Here is a 25,937-nt window from a genome sequence, read left to right on the forward strand (position 1 = left end):
AGAGAAATGAAAACTGATTTCTCACTTCAAGCAGGAGACCATCAATGGAAATGACAACAAAACGTGTAAGCGGGTTTTCCTCACCTGCAGTGTAGAACAGTAACTACAAAACCTGGCTGACTCTGGAGTAGTATTGATTGCTGACTTTTTTAAAAGGCATGCCTGCATTGTGTTTTGTCTGCTGAAAGAAACACTATTAAAGGCCTTAGTTTGCAGTCAATTAATCTCCTGGAGTAACTTGTTTGCCTGATTCTGTTGCCAGATGCGCTGTCCAGGTACAAGCCACTTTTTGTGGTGGCTAAAGAGACTTAGCTGATAAAGCAGTTTATTATGTTTCTCTGCTGTAAAGTACATTGATCTTGCTCATGGAAAATGTTAGTACTTTCTCCTTTGTTTGAACTGTACCTCTATTTTTTCAGTAATTGTTGTCTGTGACTTAGATCTCATTAGGATTATGCCAAGGTCACTGAATGGCATGTCAGCTTAATTACAGCGGCTTTCAAGCTGAACAGTTCTGACTCACAAATAGGAATTCACAGTTAGGTAAATGAACAATCCGAAGTCTCCAAGCTGCATGCCATGCAATGAGTAGCTCCTTGCTGTAAGATGCTGAATGGAGACTGTGTTCCTTGGCTCCAGTGAACAGCAGCTAAGTTTAAAAAGCTCTTGACTTGAAATGGGACTGAGCACCCCAAGGGTGGGCTGTAAGTTGCAGATTTTAGCTGTCTTACTTTAAACAGGTTAAAAATAAACAGTTTGTTGTCCCTATGTTATCCCAGTTGGAAAGGTTTTTAGCAGCAGTTGTGTGAGACGTCTGGTACCCTAAAGGAAAGGCATCTGTTAACAACAGAGTGACTTGTCCATTGCAAACAGTGAACTATTAAACAGTTCTAAGCACTTCACAGGGGAAAAAAAAATAAGACCCATGAGGTTAAAAGTATAGTTCTTAAGAAAAGACATAAAATTCCTGCACTCTTTTGCCCCAGAAATTTCCATGTGTTGAAAACCACGTTCTTATAATTATTTTAGGGTAAGTGTCACTGAATATGTTTTTGCTCCAAAATCTTAGATCTTTCTGCAGCTGAATGATGCATAAGAATTCTGTTTGCAGTGAGATGCAACTCCCATTTTTAGTGATCTGTTTCTTTTTATGCTCTATGTTTTACCAAACTGACATCCACATATCTTAAAAATCAGACTGCATATGCTTCTAAAATATAATTGGCTTTATTTTGCACTTTAAAGGTCTTCACAGTGGTGCTTATCTACACAGACATCAAATGCACCTAATAAAATATGTCAGAATACAGAAGAAAGCAGAATACAGCTAGAAACAGAATCTTCTTTCATGCATTCCCAAGTAGATACATCAAGAACATTTGTCATTGTACTTATAGTCAGTGTTTATTCAGATTAGATAGGGTTAACTCAGGTGTTTTTGAGTACAGGTGTGACAAAACAAAAGTGCATTTTTCCAGTTAAAAAAATAAAATAGTAGTGTACCTTTCATCTTGTCCCTAAAGTTCAAATAACTGAAGTGTCAGAGAAATTTCTGTTGACAATAGGTATGGTCAGTTCTAACGGCCAGACCTAGGCAATGATCAAGGGTAGAGCTGAGTGCCACAATCAGGTAAATAATGGTCCAGATCAAAGAGGTGAAGAAAGGCACTCTGTCAAAAACTTTGTCAAGAGCATCTGGCATCCATTGGCTCAAAGCAGCAGTCAGAGGAACCTGGGCTAAAAATCTGGATTTGGGCTAGAGTGGAAACCTAAGCAGTCCATGAGTAAATGGCTAAAAAGCAGTAGCTAGAACAGAACACTAAGGACTAGTGATTTTTATCTGATACAGAATACTGGTGCAGGGATGAGGACTGAGCAGACAGTGAGGATCTCTGCTGTTTCCTACGAGGAGTATCCTGGTTGTTCCAGGCTACTCTGTCAGCTTCTCAGTCTTGCCTTTCATGTCCTGGAGTATTGATTTATGGAAGAACAGAAGTGGCCAGATGTATCTTGGTTATTTTATTTAGGTTGAACTGTTCCTAAATCAACTGTTCCTGATCAAAAAAGAACCACTGACACGTGGCATTGTGTAATTGACTGCCTGCTTGGGACAGATAATGTGCTGACAGAGAAAAGAACTTCCTGAGAGGCTCTTAAGCTCCGTGCCAAAATATAGCTTCCACCTTGACCTCAGTTACTCAGAATGAGAATCATGCTTTGCTGCAGTGGTTTCCCATCTCTTAAGTGATCAGTTAGGGGAGAGTGAAGGAGCCCTACAGGTCATGTGCCTTATTCCTTTTCAGAATGTTTGTGTACATGTTTGTGTATTCTTAGATGTATACAGTATGTATACTGTAAGTACAATACTGAACATAATACAAATACTGGACCATTTTAATGGAGGGAGAAGGATAAGTTGTGTAGCCGCAGGGGTTTTTTAATGTTTAATTTGTTTAATTCATTCTCAGTAATTAAACTCCAAGGCTGACTATGGAATGGAAAAGAAGGTCACAAAATAGAAGTACTGAGTCCTATAATTTAAAATGCTCATGGCTGTTGACTCAGACTTTTAAAATACAGAATTTTTTCTAGTTAGTTTGAGATATGAGTTTTGAGCTTCCCTTATGAAACCAGCAACAAAATGAACCACTAACATGTAAATCATTACAGTCTCTTTTATCAAGATGGTATGGCTTGATTTAATTTTCTATGGAATTACATTGATAGATGAAAAGCCTCACAATTACTTCTATACAAATTAAGTAGCTAAACTCCTAGTTAGCACATCAGATATGAATGGTTATTACTGAGTATTTTTTGCTGTGGTTGACTGGGCAATTGACAGCAGCAATGTGGACATGTAGAATGATGATAGTTGACCCTAATCAGCTTGTATAGTTCATTGTGACCTGATGCTTCCTGGGACAGTGATCAAAGTTCTGTGAATCTTTCTAATGCAAAGAGTTACTCATTATACTCCCCAGCACATTCTTTGAGAGGTTTTTCAGAAGATCTGGGATTTTTGTAATTAACCTGAAGCATGTAGAACAACCACCCAGTCTCAGGTGGTAAGCTGTTACTGTTTCATGGTGGTTTTTAGGAGACTAGTCACTGGTGTTCCATAGAGATACGGGAGGTCTTCATTACTGTATGTAGTAATGATAGTAGTCTAGATTTTTAAAAATTATGTTCAAAACTTGGTATCTCAGGAGTATATTTCTGAGGACTCTGCTATGCAAAGATATGTAAGAGGTGAGGAGAAGTACCCAGAATTCATTACTGTTTTCCTCCTCAGTGTTTATGACTCAGTGTTATGAAATATTAAGACAGGAACGAACATTGCTTAAGACAAAAATCTTGAGTTCTCTGAAATATTGTCATTACACCATTCAGTTGGACATGTTTGGCTCCATAATTTTCCATCTGCAAAAACAGAATAAACTCATTATGCAAGTGATGCAAAGAACAGGACATATAATTTTTCAGAATCTCTTCCAGATTTTTTAAGTACTTAGATTGGCTAAATACCAGGCAGCACCACATTATGACACTTCAAGGGAAAGTTCACTGTACACCTCACATCACTGCAAAACTTGGGTAAAAATAGATGAGTTTTAGCATACACCATCTTCTCTGTCATTCTTAGAATTTTATATTCCAAGTGAATAGAATGTGGTCTCTCCTAGGAGACAGGGGAGGAAAATATTTTGAATAAAACTTCAAAGTTTTATTCATACCAGTAAAGAAATGACATTACAACTGCACTGCATACAAGGTAGTTGAGCCCTACTGTCGCAGCTGCTGCTTGGGGTCTGAAGGCAGCAGTCTTTCCAGTGGAAAGAAAAATTCAGAAAAGAGATCTGTGGTCCCCTGTAAGCTCAGGAAAGTCTTGCAAGTACAACTCCCTTGAACGGGCTATAAACAGTATAAAATTTACACCCAGGAGTCCTACTCTGTCTCTTTGTTACTGCTTAACTCTCTGTGAGGGGTTTTATCCCCCATACTGTAGCAAGAGTCCTTTATCTGCAAAGACTTCTTTTGTGTACCTCACAATCAAAACAAGAACAAAAACCAAGATACACTGCCTTGAAGGTAAGAGCTTGCTTGCGTGCTTGAAAGAGCTTGAACACTATGTTAATAGTGCCATCTGGTGACATTTTATGTAGCCCTATGCTATTTTTGAGACCATGCTATATTTAAACATGATTTTTTTAGCCTATATATATGGGAACATTTTCAGACATTTTAATGAAATAACCTGGACTAGATCCTTGAACAGCTTTTCCTCTTCAGTCTCATGAGCTGCTTTTGAGTCAGTTTTCTCAGCTTGAAGGCGGTTTTTTAGACGTGATGACAGGACAATGGGTCTGCAATGTTGCTTTGGCTGGTGATTCCCCACTGTAGGAGGGATCTTGGACAGTATCAATTGGCAACTGCTATTAAAACAAAAAAAATGTGCAACCAAACAAAAAAGCTCCTTGTAACTATTTGCTACAGTATTCTTTTTTTCACTTCTACTGATATCTGGATTAGTGCTTGTCCTGGTTTTAAGCCAGCTGGAGATAAAACACTGCAGAACCACTCGCTCAGTCCTTCATCTCCTTCCCTCCACCCCAGTGGAAAGGGAGGAGAATTGAAGCAAAACTTGCGTGTTAAGATAAGAGCAGTTTAATAATTGAAAAGAAAGTAAACACAGTAGTAATGCTAAATTATAATAATGATAATGAAAAGGGAAAAAACAAGTGATGCACAATGAAATTGCTCATTCCCCACTCACCGCTGCCAGACACCCCTTCCTGAACCCAGATCAGCCCCTTCCAGGTAACTCCCCCCCAGTTTATATACTGGGCATGATGTTCTGTGGTGTGGAATATCCCTTTGGTCAGTTCCGGCCACTTGTCCCAGCTGTGCTCCCTCACAGTTGCTTTTGCTCACCTCCTCACTGGTGGAGCACAAGAAAAGGAAAAAAATTCATTGATTTAAGATAAACACAACTTAGGAAAAAACCAAAACATTAGTGTGATATCAACACCATTGTCATTCTGTACCCAAAACACAGCAATGTAACAGCTACTGAGAAGAAATCAGCTCTAACCCAGCTGATAGAGTGCTGGATCAGTTCTGTGAGGAGGAGGCCAAGGAACAGAAACTTTGGTGTCTGTTTGCTGTCTGTCATCAGCAGAGATGCACATGTAATCACAGATTCCCAAGACCATAAACAGCACTGGAGAATTTGCAGTGTGTGTGAAGACATGAAATTAAACCCAGATAAACTGAGAACCTGTGTGCTTTTAGCACATTTTTTTGCTAATACCTACTTTCTTCTAAAGGTCTTATTTAAATTGGCAACAGCATTAAGATTAATGTCTGCAATTGTACCACGAAGTGGGGAGAAAGGAGGAATGCCTGAACTCAGCAAACATGACTGTTGAATCTTATTCCTTAATGACTAATTTTTTTTCCTAAAGGGATCAAGCTGAGTTACATTTCCAGAATGCTGAGTGTATAGTATGCTCTAATAGTCTAAAAATCCTCACTTTAACATCTCATCTGACAGCATAAGAGCATAACAATCTGAAAATATATACTCTTTATATTTCCCCAATATTTGAAATTATTTCTCTCCTTAAGTGCACAAGGAAGACTGTAAATCTTTACCATGCCTTGAACAGATCTGTTACTGTTAACATTCAGTGAAACCTGAAAAAGGTTCAGAAACAAGGATTTTTAGTGAGATCAAGAGTTCAGCTGATGTGCTGCTAACGTGCTGAGTTCTGAGTAAGTACTGTCTCTGTGACACGGGCATGATTCACGTGTGTGAAGCAATAGGGCAGACTCTCAAACGAGTAAACAAAATATTTTAAAGACCACAGGACAAAAGAGACATATCTCTTCTTTTGATGAGAGGGACTTTATTTTGAGATGCTGTTTGTCTGTTAAATAATTAGCCCAGTAATGGGGACTTTTATATTTTATGTAGTTAAACTTTGAACTACTAATTTATGAATAAATGAAGTATCCCTTACGGAAAGACATTTAATCTTGAAAACCTCAGGAAGGAGGAATCAGTAGTTACGCTAGCAACTCATTTGCATGATTAATTAAAATTAAATTTTTTAAATGTGTGATTTTACTGATTTTTATTTGTATAGTTTCAGCTTTTAAGCATTAGATTAATGCTTTTCTGCTACTAAATCAACCAAATTAAGTAGTAAGCCTGGTGTCCTTTAAACAGCAAGTAAATACTTACAAGAATTTAAGACCAAACAGTAAGTATTGCATTGTATTATTAGTCCTGTATGATGTAGCTATAGAAAAACACCTCTCATTCTTGCTCAAATAGAGATATAAAATAAATTTACCTGAAGAAATTAAAATATCAAGCAGTTAGAAAGCTTCAATTAAATGAAATGTGTGGGCTACAGTCTGTAATTAAGAAGAGTGTTTCAGTTATTCAGGAGGGATAACAGTTTTCCATAATCTGTCACCATGGATATTAAGTCGGATTCTCTTTACTTACAATGGTATTCTCCTGAAAATATTGTAACATCTCTCTAAATATCTTCTTTTTAAGCATGATTTAACAATGTTTTATCATTAGCTGTTAGGTGAAGTTGAAATCTGGTAGTTTTAAAATGCTTTGACCTCTGAAACAATAAAATAATTTTAAAATGTTTATTATAGGTTTTAAATGTTAAAGAAAAAGCTAACTGATCCTGAGGTGGACTTGTAAAATGTGTCAAAGATACCACATTGTTTTTCTATTTGCTGTAAAGAGTTTTCTCGTAAGAGATTTATACAGGATATGTAGCTTAGTGAGATTTGTCATAGGAATGACAAATAGGGTGTAGTGGTTTGGTCCAAAATACTCATTACTGTTTATCTGCTGTGAGATAAGAATTAGGAGAAATGCAAAGCAGGCACCAAACTTGAAAGAATATAAAGAAGTTTATTAACAGACCTAAAAGAGGGGAAAAAAATTATACCACCTTCAGAACTCTCCTCCTCCCCCCACCTTCCTCCTTTCTCCCACTGACAATGTAAAAAGACAACCCTTAAGATGTTCAGTCTGTTTACCACTTCCATAATAACCTTGTTCAGTCCATTTAGAAAGAGAAGTCTCTTCTTGCTCATTGCTATGAAAACATTATCACAACGAGACAGCCACCCACTTCCAAATATTGTTCAGTCCATTTAGGAAGAGGAGTCTCTCTGCCTGCGTGTGAGTCCTTTCCCCCGACTTGCAGCTTTTCCTGCAACTGCTTTCAAGGGTCCACTCTTGAAGTTTTTTGGGGTACAATTTTAAGGTTGAGCCGTTCAGAAACAAAAACAGAGGCCCTTCTCCTTCCCTGGGAGCAAAGGGTCTTCATCATCTTCATCTTTAGGACTATCTCTGGGAGCATCTCTAGGGACTGAGGTTTTCTCCTTTCCCGTTTGGAGCAAAAGTCCTCATCTGATTCATCTCTCCCTGTCCAAACTTCTCATGAAATTACAGCTGCGTCAGCATCTGCCTATCTCAGCGCAGGTGCTTTCGCTCACGAGTTGAACACTCCACCCCCCATATCTTCATGAAATTACAATGGGTACTCTGATATATCATAGCTTCACAACAGAATTTCAGCTTTAAGCATCTCCTCTCTCTCTTCCCTCAGGTTTTCAGCTCTTCACAGCAATAAAAGGGTTAATCTCACCTCGGCCTTGCAGCTTTGCAGCTGGAATGTTGAATTTTTCTCATCGAAGTGGAGAGGGGGGAGAGCCGAGCCACTCTGGCTGCCCATGGCAAGGCAGTGGGGGGGTTCCACGGCTGGAACAGGTCCATCGGCTCCAGGATGGCCGTGGCCCGGCACGGCCTGGCCCAAGCAGGGCCTGGCTGGGCCCGCTGGCCCCCACACGGGGCCCGCAGCCACCTGTGCCAGCGCCGGAAACGAGAGAGAGCTTGGAGGGGGAGTTTGCCTATTCTTAAATGTGGATCACAGAGGTGGTCACAACTTTGAGTGGCTTAGAGAATTGTCCATATTCAAACTGGCCAGCTGATAGGTTCTATCAGGTCCCAGAGGAAACTGTAAGCACCCCTTAGCAAGGACGTCCCTTCCGGGACTATGCTTGCTAACCTATGACATAGGGTCAAAACTCTAATGTGATGTTCATTGTTCTTGTAGAAAGTTGATCTGCACCACGACAGGAGATGGGATCTTTCTGAAGGACAGGGTCTTTTTCAGCTTTGCCTTAGCATCCTGTAAGTGGTTTTTGGTTCCTGTACAGGCTGTACTCACAGCCTGCCCGTGAGTTGGCTGGATCAGCATGGAGCCTAATTAGCGCTATGGTTTCTTGGTAATGTTCCCTGTATCAGTCCCCTTCTGTTTCTGAAGATGTTAGCTGTATCCATTGAGCATATATTGTAGTTCTCTACTTGTGTTCTCCTCCACTACCATTTCACTTGCCAACTGCTTTATCTGTGGCTTCCATGATATTTGCATCCATAAGCACCACAGATGTATTTGACCCAGTAATGTGACTGATGCTTACACATTTCAAACTCTTTCTGTACAACTGGTATCATGAAGCAGAATGTAGGTAAATTTTTCTGTCCCTTTTTATATCCTCTTGGACTGTGAAAGGAGAACTCACAGCCACCTTCTTTGTGTACCATCAGCAAAGCAGGGGCATTTTCAGTGCTAACCTGCAACAATGGCAGAAGTAACATCAACAAATCCTGCTGTGGGAAAGTGAGCTCTGACACTTCCACATCTTTGTTCTGGCATATTTCCACTGTTGTAAGTCAATATTTAGTAGCAAATAAAGAATAAAAAGTATGCCATGTGGAGTTCTACCCTTTAAAAAGTAGAATTTATGCTTTAACTTCTAAAGTGAACTTGGAAATCAGGGGGGGAAATCTATATTTCCAGGATTATTTAGATTTATTTCCCCTTTGCTTTCTAACATCAATACTGAATGCTTTCTGTAAACATTTAAGTCTTAGTATATGTTTGAAGAGGTAGAACAAAACTATGTTTGGTGCTTGAAAATGCTAGAGAGACATTAAAACTATGAGAAGACAGACATTAAAATTTATTTCATATTTAACCAAGGAATTTCAAATAAAGGTCAAGTCAACGTGTGTAGTTAGCTTCTTTAATATTCAATACTGTAAGCAGAGGTACTGGCTGTTATGTACAGCTGCCTCATCTTCAAAAAAAACCAAAACAACTCAACCAAGCCAACCAACCAACCAAAAAAACCTCAAAGCAAACCAAAACAAACACCACCACCCCCAACCCCCCCCCCCGACCCGAACAAAAACCAACCAACCAAACAGAAACCCAAACCCACCTAGAAAGATACAGAGGAATAGGTAATATACAAGGAAGAAAATACTGTGAGTATTAAAAGGGGTCAGAGTGGAGTCAGACCTTGAAAGAAGGTTACTTTCTTTTCCCAAAAGATCTTCCTTACCTAGAAGGATTGTCCTTCTCATCCCTGGAAGTGTTCAGTGCTGGCTTGGATGGGGCTTTTGAGCAACCTGATGTAGTGGAATATGTCTATGCTCATGGAAGTGGGATGAACTAGATGATCTTCAAAGGTCCCTTCCAAATCAACCATTCTGTGATTTTATAAAAGAACATGATAATTTCCATTGATGAGTCTTATTAGCTGAAGCATTGCAAAATTTTTATCAAAAAACCTAGTTGTTCTTTTTGTCTGTTTGATTGTGTACTTATTACTCTTTTTCAACTTTCTATGTAATTAAACATACCAACATAGATATGCATCCTATTATTCTCTTCTATTCAGTTACTACATATATGTCCTGTATTTTGCTTTTTGTATCTTAGAGGGTGTCTTCTTTTTATCAATACCAGGGAGAAAAATATAACCTTTGCATAAGGGGAGGTTTCTGTTCCACTGTTGGCTTTCTGTGGGCCTTCTGCAATGAGTCAAAAAGATAGAAGCAGAAATAATTATGTGCTTGTTCGTGTGCAAATAGATAAGTATTTTTCCATGGTTCAGATTCAGAGAAGCAGCTCTACTCAGGACATTGAGGCATGTGAGTAAAGCATATAGTAAAGTGTTTGTTGCATCCATGGATAATCCTCTAAATAAATAGGACTTATATAGTAGAAATTGACTGTTTTCTTTGAAGATTAATTAACTATTTCTACTATAAATTTTAAAGATATTCACAAAAGACATTCTGAAAAATCAGAAAATACTAATTATTCTGAAAATTGTTTCAGTGGCATGAATACAATAACCTTTTGAGTAGCAACATTTCTGCTTGAAAATTTTTGAGGATAAATTAATCACAATACAATAGCATGAGGATTTATGGTTTGACATGCTAGTGCCACTCTTAAAACCAAAAAACTGTAGTTATCCCATCTGCATCAGCCAGTCCTGCCCCAACTCTGCAGCACTTTGATTTCCTGTGATTTCAGTCTAGGATGCATCTGGGGCACATTCTAATTTCTAAGACAGGAACCAGGGTTTCTCTCTTGGATAAGAGATCAGGATGCTGCAGAGTGCTGATCTTCCCTTGGCAAAGCCTATTGTCATGTTTTACCCTTTTGCTGGCATTGTAGGAAGGACAAGAAATACCTATGGCTTGGTCTGCCCTGGGTTTTCAGTACCTAACTAAAACATCTTCTAAGAAGCATTTTTGAATCATTGGATCATTCCCTTGCCCCCTGGAAGTGGGGGTAATTTGAGATTAGTGAAGCTGAGTGCCAGAAATCAACAGTGACTCTGGGTAATATTGCATGATTTTCTGCATGGAAATACCTTTATTCTGGTAGTGCTAGGAGCAATCACTGTGTTAATGTGGCATCTAGTATACTGTGTAGCCCATCTAAACTTGTTTTTTGTATGCCCCTGGCTTACAGTGAAGCATATCTCAACTGTTGTTAGTTCAGTTTTCCTACTTCCCACCTCATTCTTTGCTAGCTCAGACTAGGTGTGACGTGTAGTACTCTCCAGCAGCTAAAGAACCCAGCAGCAGGTCAGACTGCTTCCCCTTGCACATTTGTAGATAATATATCCCAGCAACATTCAGCCCTTAAATACGTTTTGGACTTCTTTTAATTGAGAATTTTATAACTCTCTACTGTATCTGAAAGAAATTTAGTCCTTTTCTTTGCTGAAAAGAGAAAAATAGAAGCAGAAGGAGTGGAAAAGGAAGAATGAACATGAATTAATAAAAAGATAAGTTTTTCTGAAGCTAACCGAACTTTCCCAGCTTAAAGCCCTTGAGGAGACCAGTGTAGTCTTTGGATTGATCAGATGAAATGGTTTTACAATCACATCTCATAGAAATGAATAATGAATGTGCCAGAGAAGGAATGACTCTCATTCCTTCTAATGGAAGCTAGTTCAAGCATGAGAAGGCAGTAAAGTAAATATGATAAAATTCATCAGTGGTTGGAATATATCTAGTACTGTGAAAAATAGTCTTTTAGAGTCTCTGTTTCTGATTTTCCATGATGGAATTTCTGTTTTCTCTAAGGATGGTTTGTTGGTTTTTTTAAAAGAAATGGTTATTATGATCCCTGAATGAGGACAAAGGTCCTGGTATTTCAAAACATAGTACCAGTTGTCAGGAAATACTTCTTAAGTTATTTCTGCCATTAAAGTAAGTCTTTTTTGTTGAAGCTAAATGCCATATCTGGTTCTCAAGGTCCAAACTAATGATACTAAAACACACTGGTTAAGCATGGAATCCTAGAATTATTTGGGTTGGAAGGGACCTTAAAGACCATCTGGTTTCAAACCCTCTGCCATGGACAAGGAACTTCTAACTAGACCAGACTGCTCAGAGCCCCATCCAGCCTGATCTTGAACACTCCCAGGAATGGGGAACCCACAGCCTCTCTGGGCAACCCGTTCCAGTGCTTCACCACCCTCATTTACAGAATTTCTTCCCAGTATCTACTCTAAAACTACTTTCTTTCAATTTGACGTCATTGCCCCTTGTCCTGTCACTATGTGCCTTGTAAAAAGTCCCTGCCCAGCTTTCCTGTAGGCTCCCTTTGAGTACTGGAAGATGCTAAAAGGTCTCCTTAAAGCCTTCTCTTCTCCAGGCTAAAGAGTTCCAGCTGTCTCGACCTGTCCTTACAGGAGAGGTGTTCCATACTTCTGTCAGCTTTGTTGCCTCTTCTGGACTCACTCCAACAGGTCAACATCTTTCTTGTGCTGAGGGCCCCAGAACTGGACACGGTACTCCAGGCAGGGTCTCACAAGAGCAGTAAAAACATAACAGTAGAATGAACAGTTTATGGAGCAGAAAAGAATTTATTTGTGTGCGCAAAAGGGCATTTCTTTCTGATCAGAATATGCCTTTTGTTTCGTGAAAACTCAAGGGATGCCTTTTTCAAAAAAGATTTTTTAAAGTCTGTTCAATACAATGTTATTACTTTGATGAATGTACCCAAAGAAATTAATTCTGTTAGGATCTCATCACTTTTATGTTCCATCATTATTTCCTTTGTAAATAGATGCTTCATGTAAGACATGAGTAAATGGCTGGGCATCACACTTTTCGTCAGACATTATCTGTTCCATAACAACTTTTTCCAGTTCTCCTAACAGTTTATTTAGTTGTAAACCTTCATTGACTCATGTAATTAGAGGTTTCTGTGAGTGTTGACAAAAGTAATCTTTATTGCTTGGTAACAAGCTGTGTAACTCTCTTTTGAACTTCAAGAGAAACAATCACGGAAGGAATAATATTTACGGAATGTCAAAAATGGAAGATACCATATTAATCACTTCAACAGAAAATACTCTTATGTATAATTAGATTATGAAACATCTCTTTATCTACATGATTTATTAAATCTCACTTTGAGTCTCACTTTCAGATTTGGGGAGCCAAGAATACTTCTAAAGGCTCTTCTCTAGTCCCACAGTCCTATAAGTAGAGTGATGTTCCAGCTGCTACTCTTTTTAGCCAGGGATCTGAGCACCAGTAGTTACAGGCTTCCACTTCCCCAGATTCCATAAAACGTGGTTAGTGTTGCTGGAAAGCAGGCTGGATTTAGCAAGAAGCCAGTTAGCTGTTGGGCTTAATTGTGTGGTAACCAGTCAGAGTGAGTGCTGTGCCTGCCAGGCTCCTGGTATATTAACATTGTGTATTTCCGTTTAAAGTGAAGCGGAACTTGTTCTGTTTTCAAGTGCACACAGGAATGTACAGCCTGTCAGCAGCAATGGAAAGTATAATCAAGTTTGTAAAATCAATTCTGTGGCTTGTAAAAGTGCCTAAGTCCGATTTCTCTTTCATTTCCTCAGGAGTAAGTGAGGGATATCTTCACAAAAGTCTGTCTCAGCAGGACTGCTCAGATGTTATAAAAGTAACATTTGTCTATATGTCTTTGTGCTTGCCTGAAATATATTTGAAACCATGAATCACAAAGTAAACAGAGTATTTTTTTCTAATGTTTGCTGAATTCTGTATTACCAGAGGTAGTACCAGAACTACTACCAGAAGGTAGTAGGCATTAAGGGACTATACATTTTTTTCCCTGTGTGACTTGAAAGTAATCCACAGGGCCTTCTACCATGTTGATTTTTCTTACTAGTTTATTTAAGTTTCAGACACTGTCTCAAGTTTGAATATATTTGTAATGTATCAGGCAAATTTCAAATAAACTTAAAATATATCAAAATATATTGTGAATAGCAACATCATGTGTAGAAACAATACTGATAGTTTTCCTAAGCTATAGAAATATGTACACTTTGGCCTTTCTCCAAAGCAACTAAAAAAAGTACAGTGAGTGATCTTGGAAGGTCCTTTTGGATCACTGTTAGCAGATGAATCTTTCCTAGAAACAGCCTGACTAGGAGTATGTTTTCAAACCTGTTTATCATATTTATTTGCCTGTGTAACTTTTTCTGTGCAGTTGTTAGCAAACAGATCTTTTATTACAGAGATATGGATTAAAAAGTGCCATGAGGTTGTGGGATCTGTCATATAAGCTTTTGATAGTTGTTCTTGCCCTGATATCTGCACTCCGTTGGTGGGATTTGACTCTCTTCAGGAAGCTGTCTAGGCTCTTCAGATTCTGTGCAGGGAGACACACAGGCAGACAAACATTTCTAAAGGGGCGATTCATCTGATCCTAAAACAGTCACTGGATGGGATATCTCAACTTATCTACAGTGTCTCTGCTAACTTTTTCCAGAAAAAGATGGGTAGAGGAGATGCTGGCTGCCATAAATCATTAGCTTTTTGAGGTCACTTGTTGCTATAGTTTTCTGTGAGCATGATAAAAAGTACCTATTCACTGGACACTGCTCTTGCACTGTCCACACACTACTCAGACTCTTGTAATTTCTTGCTGCTGATGCTTCAGTCTTTTAGCAAAGGAACAGCTAAGGGGAAAAGAGTCCTTAACATGTGATTTTTCTATTCTAGACCCTTGCTCTTCTAACAGAATTCCCATTCAAGATGGGATGAAAATAGTCAGGCATGGATTTTGTCTCCTATCTTTTCTTGGTCCTTGTTAGCTGATGGTGCGATTATTAAATTGCGGCTGCTGCCAGCTTTTAAAACTTGTTTCTTACTAATTGGAACATCAGATTTAGAGTGCTGGAAGTCTCAGAACAGCATTTATGCTTTTCTGAGGGCTGCCATCACTTGCAACAAGGGCTAATCTGGGGAAAGATGAGGCATAATGTGAGCCTTAACAGCTCATCATAAAGCTCATTCTTGGATTCTGACTCAGTCTGCAGAGGGGGTCACAAAGGGAACATGCAACCCGCACTGACCAGTTGGTTTGACACTTACTAGTGGCAACTGAATGGGGGCTTGCCTCCTTAAAAGGCATGAGCTCCTGCAGAACTGGGTAAACATGCAGCTTCTCAGAGTCAGGGCCTGATGGTCCATTTCCTTTCTAGTGTGGAAAAGGGACCAATAGCTGCAGTGAATCACAAGATACTTATTTTGGCTTGTTCTACAAGAACATTTCTGACTTAACGTGTATTTCCTGTCTTAGAAATGTGAAAGAAGAAAAAGTAAAGTAAAAATGTGAAAAGGAAGTGAGAGGAGATGAAATATTCATTTGAAAGGAAAATTAGCCTACAGTAATGAAGCTAAAAGTTAAAACATTGAGATTGAAATCTTCAAATAAAGAAAATTAAGTTTTTTACCCAAGACAGATATTCTATAATAAAATAAATGCAGAAACCAAATAGGTTTTTTAGAACATTAACTAATTCAGAAAAAATACTAATTTATAAGTAATTTTCCTCTCTTGAAAAATTTCTGATAGGTTGGTTGTAAATTGCCATTTTTCACATATAATTTAATTCTTTAATATATATGACTTGCGAGTGTGTAGGGGGGGGGGGGGGGCAGGGGGGATGGTTATAGGTTCCCAAAGGTTTAGTTTAGGATTTTTTCAGGGTCGTCTTTTATAAGTTGACTGTAACAGAGTTTTTAATTACTGTAATTTATTCAGATGTAAAAGGTTTTCTCTCTACATGTAAACACAGAAACCTCTGTTAAAAGCTATGTGCAAACTATTCTCTGCAAGTGCTGCATCCTTCTAAATTGCGGGAGATGTTCATTAATTTGAACAACTTCTGTAGTCTTGTATCTTTGTATACTTTTTGTGTCTACTGACATTTTTAGCTCAGGTGAAAGGACATACAGGCATGGAAGAACACATCTGGAAGAAAATTTGTTGTAGAAATAGGAATTTTTACTTTAGGTAGAAACAGCTGGGTAGTTGCTTGTAATTGGGGAAACAGTGCAGTTAAGCTATTCTTGTATTACTTTGTCTAAGCATATTTTAATCTTTTGCTGTTTGTCTATGCAAACTGGTCAGCATCTGAAAGTTTTGGGTTTTTGTATGCCTCTCACCATTTCTCTGTGTGGAAAGTATGTGCAGTTTAATTTATACATAACTTCTTCAATTTTAATATAAGAATAATTAATACCTCATTCAAAGGACTGGGTTTATCTTTTGTCTGTCACTGTGTAATTCAATAACCAGAGAGTTAACTCCCAAGCCTGACTCCTGAAATGTCAAATTTAAGTACTGTAATGCAGGAAAAGGTAGGGTGGAAGGTGCTTCTCTTTATGGATTGGAAATGCTGTGTAACCTTCCAGTGCAGCTACGAAGAATTTACTCAGAGGCACAGATCATTGTTAGAGAGCAGGTCTTCATTTGTTACAGAGACAGGGTCAGACCCAGAAGAAGAAACCCTGTGTCTGTGCTGGCACCACAGTCCTGAAATTCCTTAGTAAACTACTGGCTTTGGGCAAGTCCATAAGCATGCAATTTCTTGACCTTGGAGTCCCACGGGCACCTGCAGTTCTGGGTGACAATGTGTGCAAATATTTGGTGTTCACAGAGCTGAGTGACTCAGCACAGTTTTCATTCTTGATTCCCAGTCAGGTCATAAAATAGTTGTCCTTCTGTCTGTTCCTTGAGGACTCAACCAAGCTGGCATTTTTGGGAAATACCAATCATATTTGTGTATGAGTCTGATGGAAAATATGATGATAGTGGCTTCCTTTGGCTCACTTTTTTTCCCTGTGCCCTGCATGCAACACAAGAAGTCCAAAACTTAGCATTGTAATTGTTAAGGTATTTATGTCCCCGGTTGAATTTAATACTAAGTGACTTCCTCAATATCCAATAATGTTTTGTTTGTGAGGCTAGGGTTGATAAGATTCTGACTTTTGACCTGTGCTTTCAATATCCAATTATGTTGTCTCAGACAGATTCAGCTAATGACTCTTTCTGTGAAGGAAAAACATGGAGATCTTATTATTTTTAATTGATTAAATGCACTACTCTGTATGATTTACAGTCTTTATGGCAGATGGTCATATTATTGCAAGTAAAATGCGTGACAAATAGTAATCATTCAAAGATAGTATGATTTTTTTAATTGCCTAGGCTAATGTATTTCTCTCAGGCACACAAAGTTCTACTAAGAGAGTATGTGACTTTGAAACACTCAGAGAAAGATTTTTGAATGGCGCAGTATTTCCTGAAGAGTGAGAAAAAGCTCTTGTCTGTATCCTCCTCAGCACTCAAGACTAGATAACATGACTGTAAGAGCAAGCTTGTGTGTGCTTTTTCTTCAACAATAGAAATGTTGCTTGTTGAGAACTGTAGCTGCAGATGATCCATCAGAAAATTTCCCGAGCTTCATTGTTCACCACAGAGACTTAATCAATCCTTCCAGTGTAAGTGTTTGTGTGGTGGCTGTGTTATGTGACCATCTGCCATCTGGTGATGAGATTGTAATGGCTTTGAACAAAGTTGTAGTCATCTAAAACCTCAAAGAATATGACAAATAACGAATGGCAGTATTCTTCAGTGTTTCACTTAGTAAGAAAAGAATGATATAGAACAGCCTTGTGTGGGAGTTTTAAAGTATGCACAGAAGCACATAATTCTCAGGAAGGATGGTCCATGCTTAAATTGGGGGCCGCAGTATAAGGGAGGAGTGCTGCAAGCCCACATTATCATCTTCTGTCTGCATTTAGCTGTCTCTTTGAAGAATACATAAGCACAGATTTATTTAGGAAGGCTTAATTTGGTCATCCACCTTCCCTGTGTTTAATCCTTTGAGCACTGAAAAAACAAGCTGCAAAAAGCAGTCTTTATTTAATATGTTTTGTATCAAGGGGTAAAATGACATGCTAATTAAAAGGTTTTTTTCCTGAATTTCAGGGTGAACAGTTACAGGTCTGGTAACAGGGAACTGGTTTCTGAGGATGTAACCTGTGAACAGCAGCAAAGCACAGGCCCATGCTTTTGTCTTAGCCATATTCTGGCCAGTGCGATTGGAGAGAGGCTGTGCTGGAGCGACAGGTAACAAGGGGCCAGGTGAGAGTACCAGACGAGAAGGAGGAAGGGAGTCCTTCCTAAGAAGACACAGGAAGGAGATACTAGAGTGATTGTGTCTGGCAGCCTCCTGCTGTGCACAGGGGTGCCATAGCACAGGCTGAGGTCAGTACCTTTTTAAGCCCAGTGGCGAGCACAGATGCTGGCGCACCCTTGGCTGAGCAAAATAGCAGTTTGCAGTTTGATGGCTGCACAGCTGTGCCCTTTAGGTTAAATGGGAGATTCTCCTTGTTCCCTGTGAAAAACAGTATGATCCCAGACTTTTGTCCCAACTGCACCTTGAATTTTCCCATAATTCAAGGGGTGGCTGAAAGCAAGACCTAGATGGCCATAACTCTTGAACTGAGGCCTGTATTCAGCTGTTTATGGGGTAACACTTTACTTTTGTATTCTGGTTAGCTTTACAAATACATTTAGTTTGACTTAATTTAGTATCTTATATATATCTTACATAAGATACTAAAGCCAAAAGTACAAACCAGTAATTTACTACCTACTTGCATGGAGCTGAACAGTAGATATTTGATGAGATGTTCATTAAAACTAAGATAAATGGACGAAGACTAGTTACAAAGTATGACTTACAGGATGATGTAGAAATTTAAATCTAACTCCAAACTTGTCTTGTCCTGGACCTGCAGTGCATTAATTTTATCTTTTGCACCTTCTCTAGGATTCTGGAAAATCACTCTGAGCTTTGTATTAGATCCATAGGTTCTAGAGGTTGAGTATTTCCTTATGTCTATCAAAAGTCTAACAAGTCTTCATGCTTCATGAGCTCTGTCCCACAAGTAAACAGAGAAATAAAATTTGCTGGTTCAGACTTAAGTTCCAGAATTGAAGAGAGGTGTTATGTAAGAGTGACACGCAGCATTGCTTTCCTTTTTTTATGTGAAATTTGTTTTCTCATCAGGACAGAACATTCTTAAGGTTTTTCTCAGAGGTTTTTGGTGGTGTTCTAGTGAATACTTACTTTTTCAGTCCCTGATTCTGATTTCTGTAGCACCTACTATTTTACCTGTTTTGCAATCCTTAAGTGACCGCAATCTTGCCAAGCTCAGGGATCCTGATTATTTGTTTTTCCTTAGGAGAGTTTGCACACATGGAAAAAAGTGCTGGGAGTCTGGGCACAACAAAGCCACGGCTTTAGAGCACTCCTCCTGGAAACTAGATTTGGGCAGGGAGATCTGGCTCAGGGTATGCTTCTCACATCCCCGTCTTCGCCAGATATAGTCAGTAGTTAAACTGGTGTTCCAGTCCACACCTCTGTCAGGGTACGGGCCTGTACTTAAGTCAGGAAGGGGGGCTGTCTGTCTGCTCTTTGATCCCTCCTGTTGACTTTCCAGACCAGAACTGTCTTCTTAGTCATGGTCTCTGCCAGACATAACCTACAGCAGCACAGTAGGTATGATTAGCCTGCTCACAATTTGTGGCTGAGGTGACAGAGCTTATACAGTTTAGCCAAAGTTTTTAGGTATGACGTGGAAATATAACTCAGAAGCCAAGAGTACATACTCCTTACACAAAAAAGATTATGTTTTTGCTGAACAGCTGCACCTAAAGCTTAGCTGAAAGATTTGAAATTCATTAAATTGAATTGTTTTTAAAGTTTTAAACATTTCTCTTAGTATTCTTATTTACATGTATAATAATTTTATAGATGATAGTTTTAAACTAAAAATAAGAAAATACTGCATGAGGATATGGAAACAGTGTATATACAACTGGAAGAATAGGAGTTTCCATGTGCATATTTAGTCAGACCTGCTTATTCTTGTGAAAAATTTGTTTGGGTTAGCTGTCCTTGCCTGATTGGTTTTTGTCCTGACCAGCCTGATTGGAGCAGGAGATACAGCAGCAATGTTCTAAACATGTTCAGCATACAAGACTGAAACATGAAAAAGAGAACATCCTTCCTGAACTAGCCTTTTCTATTTTCCTATCAGTGGTTGTTTTAAACCAAAATGTACCTGACTATAGTTAGCCCGCATTTTAGAGTTTGCTTTGTGAAGAGGTCACCCATTTACCCACTCACACAGCAGAAATTTTGCCCAGCCTGTACCTGAAAGCTATATTCAGGTTCCTGCTGGGAAGCATGGTTCAGAGAGGAGGCCGAGAGAGGCAGCATCGTGCAGCCTCCCCGCCAAAGCCTGGGCAAGCTGTGCTGTTCTGGGGTGCCCTGGGGCTTCTCGTTGTTTTAGAGGATGCAGGTCTCATTTGAGATTTGATTTTTTTGGAAAAGGCAAAACTATCCAAGCAGCAGAAAATAGAAGTTGGGTGTTTTGAGTGTGTGATTCACTTCAGGGACGCCAGTGCTGCTCTGTGTTGCTGGCAAGGCTGCTGAAGAGGGACATCAAGCCTGTAATCACAGGCTGAGGCAGCACAGGGGAGGCTGTGCCCCCTCCCATGACCCTGTCACCACATCCCCATGCCTGGGTGGTGGCTCTGGGAACTGCTGAGGTGTCCTTGGGGTGTAGCCAGGCTTCCCAGATGCTGCACAGGGTCAGTTACTGGGGTATATGGCACTTGCATGAAAACCTCCATCTTGCTGCATATCTGTAGTATTTGTCTATTATGTTAAAACCTGTGCATTCTAAGGGCAAAATTTTTCAGGGCTGACTATGAGGTAACACACTTTATTTTTATTTGTGGCTGTCTAACCTTACATCTTGCATAGTAATGTAAGGAACAAGGCAGTGTGCATGGCGGGGGTGTGTGTGCGTATATATATTAAGTTTCTCAAAATTATTGGCATAAATGAGACACAGGTGAGACAAAGATACAGTGCAGATTTCAGCCAAATCCCTAAAAAGTGGCAAATTGGTTTTTCTAAGCTTTATGAAGAACTTACAGAGTTTGGGTGACGCAAACTGGAAAACACTTAAGATAGGAAAAGCACAGTTAGCAAGCCTGCATATGTGTAGTACTGTTTGTGGGATATCAATACTTTCCTTGAACTGCTCTAAACGCTTAGAGTTTATAGACATTATAGCAAGTAGCCTGTGTGATATGCTGGATCTGATGCCTTTGCTAGGCATTATTGCCCATTCAAGATTTTTGAATTACAGCTCAATGACTGCTTCAGTCATGCTTTTTCTTTCTTTCTTTCTTTCTTTCTTTCTTTCTTTCTTTCTTTCTTTCTTTCTGGTTTTTTTTTTTTTTTAATAAAATTCTTCCCAGCCCTATGATTTTTCTAAACTAACTTTGTTAGCATTTGCTATAACCTCTTTTCTATGTATGCCTTTAGGTCTGGACTAATCTAATGAGGTCATCTTGAAGATCTGCAGTTCTCTGCAGTTGCTATTCTTTAATCTATGATCTGCTATGACTTCAATTTCCACTGTCATTTTTCTTTAACCTTTAAAAATTCCTGTATCTGAGCTTGAGCTCTCTTTGGAATTGACATTGGAGCAAGTAATTATTTAATTCTCTGCAAATTTACATCTTAACTTCTTGATCTTCAAATTACTGTATAATTTGAGGTTCTAATGTTTAATATATGGCCTTTTGATCTTTGAATACATAAAAATTGCAGTTTATTTGAATCTCACAGGTAGAGTTTTCCAGCTGTTATAGAGGAGATGAGTTGTCTCCTGAGCTAAGTGTACCCATGGATTATAGAGAATTGTGTTTAGGGGTGCTGAGTACGGACCCTTACTTCACTGAATCATGATGTACTGATTTCAGCTGTGAGCTGTTTGCCATAAAGGATAGGTGCTACTCAGCAGCAGTCCGCTGCAGGTTCAATATCTCTTTTCTTCTCATGGTGTATTATTGTAACACGTGAAAAGTACCTGGATCAAGCCTCCAATAGCACAATTTTAGCCATACTCATAATGCAGTCAGGAACAAAATATTACTGTATATGAGGACTGCAGGGTAGAAAATGAGACTTTAAATCTTGCAGTCAATTCTAAACAGTCTCAGTGCTGGACTTCAGCTGCAGTCACTTTTCATTTTTTCAGGGCTTGCAGGTGGCACCTGTGTTTGATCAGGGAGAACCAAGGCTAAGAAAGATGAAAAAATGGGGTTTTATACACTCAGATTGTATGCTTAGGTAAAATTAAAAAAAGAAAAAACCAACAAAATAAACAAAACCAAAAACCCCAAACCAAACCAACCAACCAACCAAAAAATCCCAAAAAATCCAAAACAACACAAAACCAACCCACAAACACAAGCCAAACAAAACGCCCCTATTCCTAAATTTCTGAAGATTTAAAACTATGCATCATCACATTCCCTTATGCTGAAACACAACAAGGGACATCCACTCCAGTCTCACATATCCTTGTAGTCATGTCAGAAGGAACAGACATGGACATATTTATACAGAAAAAATAGTTTGCCAATCAAATGCCATTTTGTTGTCTAAAGAAGGTTTTCTTTGTCTAAGGGAACTACTGCCCTGTCAGTCTTCACTCTGTGCCTGGGAAGATCATGGAACAGACCCTCCCTGAAGTTGTGCTAAGGCACAAGGAGGTGATTCAGGACAAGGCAGCACAGCTGCACCAAGGGCAGGTCCTCCCTGACCAATTCAGCAGCCTTCTGTGATGGACTGACTACATCAGTGGACAAGGGAAGGGCTACAGCTGTCATTTATCTGGACTTCTGTAAAGCCTTTGACATGGTCCCCCACAACATCCTTCTCCCTTAAACTGGAGAGAGAGGGATTTCATGGGTGGACTGTTAGATGGATAAGAAATTGGTTGGATGATGGCATCCAGAGGGTAGTGGTCAAAGGCACAGACTCCTGATGGGTATCAGGGACAAGTGGTGTCCCTCAAGGGTCCATACTTGGACCAGAGGTATTTAATGTCTTCATTAATGACATAGAGGGATTGAGTACACCCTCAGCAAATTTGCAGATGACACCAAGCTGAGTGGCGCAGTTGACACACCTGAAGGATGGGATGCCATCCAGAAGGACCTGGACAAGCTCATGAAGTGAATCTGTGGAAATTTCATGTGTTTTAACAAGGCCAAGTGCAAGATGCTGCACTTGGGTCAGGGCAGTCCCCAGTATCAGCACAGGCTGGGGATGAACAGATCAGAGCAGCCCTGCCCAGAAGGACTTGGGGGTGCTGGTGGGTGAGAGGCTGGACATGACCCAGCCATGGGCACTCACAGCCCAGAAAGCCAAAGGTGTCCTGCATCCAAAGCAGCGTGGGCAGCAGGGCCAGGGAGGGGATTCTGCCCCTCTGCTCTGCTCTGCTGAGACCCCACCTGCAGTGCTGCATCCAGCTCTGGGGTCCCAGCACAGGAAGGACATGGAACTGTTAGAGAGAGTCCAGAGGAGGGACACCCAGAATACTGGAGGGATTGGAGCACATCTCCTATGAGGAAAGGCTGAAGGAGTTCAGACTGTTCAGCCTGAAAAAGAGAAGGCTTTGGGGTGACCTAACTGTGGCCTTCCAGTACCATAAGGGAGCCTACAGGAAACGTGGAGACAGACTTTCTACAGTGGCATGTAGTGACAGGACAAGGATTAATAGCTTCAAACTGAGAGTCAGTTTAATTAGATGTTAAGAAGAAATTCTTTACTGTGAGGGTGGTTAGGCACTGCAACTGGGTGCCCAGAGAAGCTGTAGATGCCCCATCCCTGGAAGTGTTCAAGTCCGGGTTGGATAGGGCTCTGAGCAACCGGATCCAGTGGAAGGGGGGGGATTGGAAGTAGATAATCTTTAATGTATGATCTTTAATGTCCCTACCAAAGCATCTGAGTTTTTAATTTCAAAAACTCTTAAAAGCAAAAGAAAAATTCACTGAAAATGTATGGAGTCCTAAAACAGGCTAGTAATTGACACTGTATGGGTATGCTTTGACACTAAGTGAAAATAGAGAACTTGACTCATGTACTTGGTCAACCCTGGATTTAGTCAGACATTAGATGTTGAGGTAGGAAACATCCTTATGGCATGAATAATGTGCTAGCAGACTAGACAGACAAGGAGGCAGTAGAGGTTATCACCAGAAATATGTAAATACAGTTGAGCTGAGATTTCAGGAAAATACAGTGAGTAGCTCTATGGATGAGGCTGTGTGACTCAAGTGCTTCCTCCCTCCCCAAATTCCTTCATCGGTGAGTCAGTCTGTGTAAATAAGGACTACAGCCAGACAACTGAAGAAATAATTTGGATTCTTTCAACTGAGCAAAGATGTGTTCATGACATCATCCTTGTTCTCAAACATCTGCTCTATTATTAAAGGCTCAGCTTCATTCTAAAGAGCAATTGCTCGTGCTGGTTTTAGTTTATATCTGACCCCAGTATCCCTTATGAGAGGACACTTATGAGTGTATAGATGTTGTGATTGTTCTTTCTGAAAGCTTTTGGTGATTCAGAACTTGAGTAATCAAGATCAGAATACAAAGCTATCTTTTTTTTTTTTTTTTTTTTTTTTTTGGTTGGTTGGTTTGGTTTTGGTATTGATTAAGAACTAAAATAAGGGACTGTAATTAGGCAGTAATAATGAACCATGTAGGAGCCTAATGACCTTGTCCGAGTAACAGATTTGTCAGGGAAAAAGAAAGAATACAATATTGCTCCTCAAGCTGAAATATCATTAAGTAATTTTGTTCTGCTGGAAATGAGACTTTCGGGACAGGGATTTGTAGGTGGTAGTACTGTCTGTATAAAATGGGGATACTATCCTTAACTTATTCTTGGTCTAGTGATAATCTCTTCAGTCAAACACTGCAGTTCAAGTAGATATGAACCATTTGAAAAGCCTCACTCCTAGAGTCCAGAAAGACCAGTGAATGATCAGCACAACCTAGACAATATGCAAGGTCTGTGTTAGCTTTAGCTAAGGAATGAAGTATTGAAGAAGAGTTCTTCATATAGAGCATATGAAGAACTATATAGAGCAGCTTTTCCAGGCCAACCCTGGCAGAAAAAAATCTAATACGCCACTCATTATAATGATAGAGAACTTCAACAGAGCCTGGAAGAAAATGCTTGTGAAATACACATTTCTGAAAACAATCCTTGTGGTGGAGAGAATGAGGCAAAGAATATGACTTTTTCACAGAGAGAAAAAGAGATTGAAAGGCCGCAGCTGGAAAGAACATTAAAATGTTGCAAGATCACATCCTGGAGTTATCCATATGAATGGATATTTGGGATAACTCAGCAAGCAAAATCTAGCTGACAAAGTAAAAATGTCATCTGGGTTAGCTGGACTTACGGAAGCTAATCCTAAATGACTTGTTAATGTGACTGTGAGGATAAAGGTGTGATGAAATACTTAGTCAATGACCATTCTATCTTCCAAGAAACACAGAGTTTTTAAACCACAATTGGATAGCTTTATGAAAGATATGCCTGTTTCAGTTTATAATTTTCTGGTCTTGATACACGGGATAAAGATCTGTAGACTGCAGATAACCCAAGTGGTTTTGAGATGTATGCAGCACAAATACAGGAAATCTGATAAAAAGTGAAATTTCTGATACATATATGAAGTAAACTTTCATGAATCTAACAGTAGACTAAACTTTTGATCCTTGCTCTCTCATCTTTTCTTTTTTTTTGGTTTCCTGCTCTCTCCTCTTTGATAGAGGAAAAGCTTCACTATTGCAGTTTCTGTTCATAAAGAGAAACAGAGAGAAAACAGAGGGTCTGTCCTGAAGCACATCTGAAGTTCCTGTAGCTTGTGTGAAAATTGATTTGGGCTCCAGGAGGAGCCTAAATTATTACTTCTGTTAAGGGAAATGCAGTTATAATGCATTCGTTCAGATTGGTGGAGACACCCTGTCCAATCAGTGCCCTTTATTCCAACCTTGCTACGTCATAGGCTGCTGTTTTTCCCACCAGGGGCACGGGGCAGGTCCCAGGAGAGAGCTGGAGTTTAGGAAGGGCTGAAGAGGTGAGGCAGAGTAAGTAGATAAGAGGGGAAGCTGTAGTGATCACAGACACATGAAGTATTATCTGAGGTACTGAGAGAAGGTGAGGGGGAAAAATAATAAAACCTGGATGGAACATCTTGGCAACTTACACTCTACTGTTCTGCGTGTATGGGCAATAAATTTTTTCTGCTGTGCTGTTCACTCCACAACCCATACTCCTGTGCTCA

At 39.5% G+C, this 25,937-nt stretch overlaps 1 protein-coding gene across 5 annotated transcripts in view; it reads left to right on the top strand.

Moving 5' to 3' along the window:
* GLIS3 (GLIS family zinc finger 3) overlaps positions 1–25,937 on the top strand; it is a 161,394-nt gene that overhangs the window by 56,645 nt on the left and 78,812 nt on the right. The gene's annotated exons all lie outside the window — the stretch shown is intronic.

The sequence above is a fragment of the Corvus cornix genome, chromosome Z (genome assembly GCF_000738735.6).
Source record: "Corvus cornix cornix isolate S_Up_H32 chromosome Z, ASM73873v5, whole genome shotgun sequence".
In the NCBI taxonomy this organism is placed as follows: domain Eukaryota; kingdom Metazoa; phylum Chordata; class Aves; order Passeriformes; family Corvidae; genus Corvus; species Corvus cornix.